Source organism: Meles meles, chromosome 6 (assembly GCF_922984935.1).
Source record: "Meles meles chromosome 6, mMelMel3.1 paternal haplotype, whole genome shotgun sequence".
NCBI lineage: Eukaryota > Metazoa > Chordata > Mammalia > Carnivora > Mustelidae > Meles > Meles meles.
Genome location: NC_060071.1, coordinates 54,386,383 through 54,392,797, shown reverse-complemented (window position 1 = coordinate 54,392,797; position 6,415 = coordinate 54,386,383). Strand labels below are relative to the sequence as shown.

The 6,415-nt window shown below is 38.5% G+C and overlaps 1 non-coding gene across 1 annotated transcript; it reads right to left on the bottom strand.

Annotated features, from left to right (window-relative positions):
- Positions 1–4,726: 4,726 nt before the first annotated feature.
- LOC123945292 lies at positions 4,727–4,868 on the bottom strand. The gene has a single exon (XR_006819145.1). It is a non-coding gene; the product is annotated as a U4 spliceosomal RNA (small nuclear RNA).
- Positions 4,869–6,415: the final 1,547 nt, after the last annotated feature.

The window sequence follows — 6,415 nt, the reverse complement described above, 5'->3', positions numbered from 1 at the left end:
GTTCTCTGGTGGGGACTAGGAGAGAGAAAGAGATAGGTGCCACCCCCACACTCTGCCTGCTTCTGTTCCCCAACAAAATGCCTTCATTTCTCTCTCCACCCTGTGCCTCTTCTGCAATTATGGTAACCTCACCATCAGAGATCTCAGTCCTCGCTTTCCTGCCTCTCTGTGGGTCCCCTTGTCTGCTTAGCCCGCTCAGGTCACACCAATATCTGCTGGGACTTTAAATGCACATGAGCAAGTGTCTTTGCTACACAAATATGTAAACTGAGATGACGTACATTTTTAAAAAGTTGTGCTACTTTAGGGGCTCCTGGGTGGCTCGGTTGGTTAAGCATTTGATTCTTGATTTCTGCTCGAGTCATGATCTCAGGGTTGTGGGATTGAGCCCCATGTCGGGCTCCCTGCTTAAGATTCTCTCTCTCCCTCTCCCCCCTCCTCCTCCCACTCTCACACTCTCTCAAAAAAAAAAAATTGTCCTACTTTAAAAAGAAATGAAAATATCTAATTTGGTACATACTCCCGAAGCAAGTTGTCACTAAGCTTCACGGTCATGATGTTAAATAATTTAAAACTTTCCTTGCAAGAACCAGGACAGCAATAACATGTGTCATAGGAATTATGTCCCATTGATGGACATCAGGGCATAGAGTTGGTCCTTTAGTGCGAAATGTCATTTTTCACAAAGAGCTCCTGGGCCCAGCTATCCTTTTCCACTTCTATTCCAAATCACTAATTAATTAGTGATTATATAATAATTAGATTATATATTATATATGTTATATAATCTATTATCTATTATATATTATGATCTAATTATTATATAATCACTAATCACTAGTAATTAATTAGTGATTAGATTTCCACTTCTATTCCAAATCACTAATTAATTAACTAATAAATTAGTTAATCACTAATTCTCCAAGGAGGCTTTCCTCCCAGAGAAAGACAAGTACCTTAGGTCTGCTGGACAGCAGGCTCCCAGGCCTTCCTCAGCCTGTGGTCTCTTTACCTCGCTCAGTCTTTTTCTTGTATGTGCTTTAGAGAAGGGATGTTTCTGGGTCTGTGCTGGAGAGATCCTAACATGGCGGGTATTGCCTTCCTCTAAGAATACAGGAGTTTGGAGTGGGAAGGGAGAAAAACAGGTCAGAGCAGCTGAAATACATACATTCTTGGGGTCACCCCAAAATAAAAGAAAAACAATAAATAATCATGGCTGGCATAATGAGCAGACATGTGCCAAGCCCTATGCTAAGCACTAAATACATATGGCCATCTTCATCATCCAAACAACTTTTGATAAACATATTTTCCTTTAGTATTTTTTGGTTTGCATTGTAATTAGCATCTCTTTGTGAAAGGAGGTTGCTTAAAATCGTAGTTTTAGGATCTTAGACTCCAGCAGAACCCTGATTCAAGCCCAGGTCACTAATCCTGCTGAATGTCCATATCTCTGTTCTTCACTGCTCTTCTATGGCCTTTATCAGTCTAGTTTCCCTTCCTGAGACCTACATGTACCTCCTTCTCCACACTGTCTTTGTAACTATCAGAAGACACTAACAGAAACAGAGATCACGAAAGTGGCCAGAACCAGTGGATGCTGTGAGAAATTGGCCGCCATGGCACGAAGCGTAACTGTGTTGTTGCAGGAGAGGTGTCCTGGGTTTTCTTTCTTTTTTTTTTTCCTTTTGTACATATGATTTATTTTTACAAAATGAAACTCTATACATTCCATTCTATAGATCACATTGAAGGGGTTTTTTTTTAATTTTAAATTTTAATTTTCATGATTTTTTCCAAACATCTGGAGACCTAAATACCCAACACCCCATCTTACAAGATATTGCCACCTTTCTATATTTTCTTCAGTGGGTTCTCTCATTTTCTTTCTTTCTTTCTTTCTTGCTTTCTTTTTTTTTTTTTTTTTGTCCTGGGTTTTCTTACTCCACTGTGCCCTTGGCCTCTGTATCTGTAAGGCAACCTGAGGGATTCTCTAATGCTTGTAACCCGGAGACCCAGACTGACGTGGAGACGCTGACGGAGAACCTCTGATTCCAGGGTGGATGCAACCTGTGTGTATATGAACAGAATTAAGTCAGAGAAGAGAGGGGTTAAAGAAAGGCAGATGTTGGGAGTACACATGAGCCAGTGGAGAGAACAGGAAGAGTGAAGGCAAGAGAGCAGCGAATCGGACTGGAAGGAACAACTGGCCCACGGTGGTGCTGTGAGAGTGGGCAGTCTGGTGTGTGACCATATTCAGAAACCCTTTCTTTTCCATCCCTGCTTGCACACTCTCATCAGACTCCCCCAGGGCCTCTCTTCAGGAGAGTGAGCCCATTGTGACAGTCCAGGAGCTCAGCACACATTCCCACTAAGGAGAACCTAGAGCCTCTGTGATGTGTGGACTGGACAGCAGATGCATGGACAGCGGGACTCAGGGTCCTGCTGAAGACACGCTTCTCAAACTCAGGTGTAAGAAAAGTGTGAACTTCTTTAAATCCAACATGTCTGCACCAAAACCCCAGCTCTTAAGGGTAGCAGTGAAACTTACCTCTGTCAGTATTTTCGGTGTCTTCTGCCTTAATTAAGAAAAGTCAAAGTATCTGAATTTGTTCTGGTAAAACAGAAAGTTCCGTTTTGGTATGTGGATGTTGAGTGGCAACATCACAGTTTCTCTTGCTGTTACAAATTGTCTTAATATGGAACCTAGTGTTGTTGTTACCTTACCTTCTAGAGAACATTCTTGAAATTTCACACAAAAGCCATTAACATCCCTTGGAACTATCAAGACCCCAAAGTATGACAATTTCTTGTGTTATGAAGAACTTCTCTTTCATCAGAGTACTATTTATCATGTGTATGGTAGAAAACCACCTGAGGCTGAGGAAATAACTAAAAGGATCAGAGGAGATAGCACTTAACCCCACTAGCCAGGCTGGAAAAAGTCGAAATTCGTGGGGCAATAGATGGAGTACTCAGGAAGGTCTTGCCTCAGTAGTGGGGAATAATTAGCCCTAGACCACGACTGCTCTGCACCCACCTAACAAATCAAATGGATCAATGTGGTTGCAAATAGCTTATGTGTATCCCAGAAAAAAGTTTAACAAGATTTATGGGAATACAAAAATATCCTTACGAGGTAAACCAGCAAGGTAAAATTTAAAATTCACAGCATCTGGCATCCAATAAAAAATTACTAAGCATGAGGAGTACCTGGGTGGCTCAGTCAGTTAAGCGTCTGACTTTGGCTTTGGTCATGATCTCAGGGTCCTGGGTTTGAGCCCTATATTGGGCTCCCCACTCAGCAGGGAGTCTGCTTGTCTCTCTCCCTCTGCCTCTCCCCCTGCTTGTGCTTTCTCCCTCTCAAATAATTAATATCTTTTTTAAAAAAATGACTAAGCATGAAAGGAAGCAGGCAAGCACAAACCATAATGAGGACAATAATCATTCAATTGAATGTGACCCCCAACAGGCACAGAATAAAGACATTAAAACTATCATTATAACTGTACTTCTTATGTGCAAAAAATTAAGTAGATTCATGGACAATAGAAAAAAATCAAAGTTTAAAGATGAAAACTAAAATGTGTGAGATGAAAAATACTCCAGATGGAATTAATGGCAGATTAGATATTGCAGAAGAAAGTTTAGTGAATTTGAAGGGTCTAGGAATGATCCAAGTGAACAAGAAAACAAAACAAAACAGAGTGAAAAGAGCATCAGCAAGCTGTGAAATGAATTCAAGTGACCTCAGATGGAAAATTTGAGTCCCTGAAAAAGAGAAACAGAGGGATAGAAAAAAAAAAATTGAGAAGAAGTAGTGGCCAAACACTTTCAAAAGTTGATGGAAAGTGTAAGTTCACAAATCAAAAAAAGCTCAAAGTCCAAGCACAAAAATAAAGGAAAACATACCAAGGCACATCATAACCAAATTGGAAAGAAAAAAAAAAAAACCGCACCTAATAATGAAAAGAAACCCTTAGAAGCAGCCTCAGAAACAAAGACATGCTATGCCTGGAGAAGCAAAGATAGGGGTGATGTTAGATTTCTTCTCTGAAATAATATAAGTAAAAATAGAGGAGGAAAACATTATTAAAGTACTCACAGCAAGAAAATTAGACATAGAAATTCTATACCTGGCAAGAATATCTTTAAAGCACTAAGGCAAAATAAACACATTTGCAGATTGCAGAATTAAGGAATGCATCAGTCCATTGAACGTCTGACTCTTGATTCTGGCTCAAGTCATGATTTCAGCATCATAAGATCAAGCCCGGAGTCAGGCTCTGTGCTCAGCATGGAGTCTTCTTGTCCCTTTCCCTCCTCCTCTGCCCTCCTCTGCCTCTACCCCACTTGTATGCGCTCTCTCTCAAGTAAATAAATAAAATCTTTAAAAAGTTAAATAAAATAAAACAGACTAAACTAACCTGTAGCAAAGTATAATGGGATTTATATGGTATTTCAACATAAAGTGAATGGTGAGCAATAACATAAAATCTGAGAGGAGAGGAATGTGAGTATATTATTGTAAGGTTTTTATATTGTAAGTGAAATAGTACGATATCAGTTGAAAGTAGGCTGTGATAAGTCATAGATACATTCTGTAAATCCTAATGCAAGCACTGAATTAAAACAAAGTGCTATAGCTAAAAATTCAACAAAGAGATAAAAATGAAATAAAAAAAATTGATAAATCAAGTGAAGGCCCCCAAATCAGAAAAAGGGATCAAAAGATAGAAGGGACAAATAACAAATAGCTAGAGTTAGACTTCAACTAACCTATAATCAATAATCTCATTAAATACAATTAGCAATAATCGCGCCTGGGATAAACCTCATTGGCTACGACACTGCCACTGCGCAAAGCTTATAATCTCATTAAATACAAATGGTCTTAGCATACCAATTAAAAGCTCGTGATAGACCAGATTTTAAAAAAAAAACAAAAAAAGGTTTCAACATATACCATCTACAGAAAATACACTTCGTATGAAGATTCAAATAAGTAACAGTAAAGGATGTCAAAACATGTCCCATAGCACTGCTTGTCAGAAGAAAGCTGGAGTGCTAGCGCAACATCAGACAGAGTAGATTTCAATTTTAGTATATGTGCTGCCGAAGCAAGCACGACAAAGTAGATTTCAAAGCAAAGAATATTACCAGGGCTAGAGGGGGTCACTTCTGAATGATGAGAGGGTCAATTAAACAACAGGACATAACAGCTCTCAATTTTTATGGCTCTAAAAATAGGGCTTCAAATTACACAAAGCAAATGTAGGAAGAACGATAAGGAGAAGTGAACAAACCCGTAATTATAGTTTGAGCTTTCGATATCCACTTCTCAGTAACTACTAGATAAAGTAGGCAGGAAATCAGCAAGAATATTGAAGACTTGAATGACCATAGCAACCAGCTTGCCCCAACTGACATTTGTAGAATACTCTGTACAACAAAAGCAGAATACACACTTGTTCAAGTGCCTGCAGAACATTTACTAGGATACACCAAATTTTCTGCCACAAAACAAGTGTTAATAAACTCAAAAGGATTTACATTAAACAAGATACAGTCTCTGACACTGAAATGAAAATAGAAATGAGTAAGAGAAAGACCTCTCAAAAATCTCGAAACGTTTGGGAACTAAATAAACCAATTCTAAATAACCCATAGAACAAACATGAAATCAGAATAGAAAGTAGAAAATATTTGATCTGAATACTCTTGAGAACAATAACACAGCATAGCAAAATTTATGGGATCCTATTAAAGCAGTATTGAAGAGACAACGGATCAACACCACACATCCATAATAAATGCAATGCATCTATCTATCTACCAACCATACACACAACATAGATGAATCTCAAAATAATTAAATTGAGTTAAAGAAGCCAAACAAAACATCATACATAGGGTATGATTTCCTTTCTATAAAACTCTAGAAAACAGAAACCAATCTATAATGAAAAGAAAACAGATCAGTGGTTACTGGGAGATGGAGGGTGAGGACAGGTGAGAGGAAGGAATAACTGAAGGACATGAAATTTGGTAAATGTTGGATATGATTTGAAGGGCATAGACATATGTCAAAGCTTAGGAAATTTGACAATTTAAATAAATTCGGTTTATTATATGTCAATTACAACTCAATAAAGCTGTTTTAAAAAATTAAAATATAAAGTCATATAACAAGTCTTAGTGGTGATTGGCTGATTATCTGCCACACCTTTAGAATTTTGTTATCAGGGAGGAAAAAATAAAGACTTGGGCGGAGGTTGGGGACTTGGAACAGGGATCACCATATAAAGACAAGAATTGTACGGAGTTTGAGGAATTTGGGGCTGATCAAAGACAAAGATTTGGCCACAGTGCAGCAGGAGCACACAACAAATTTTATGTGGGTGCTGCTTGGCAG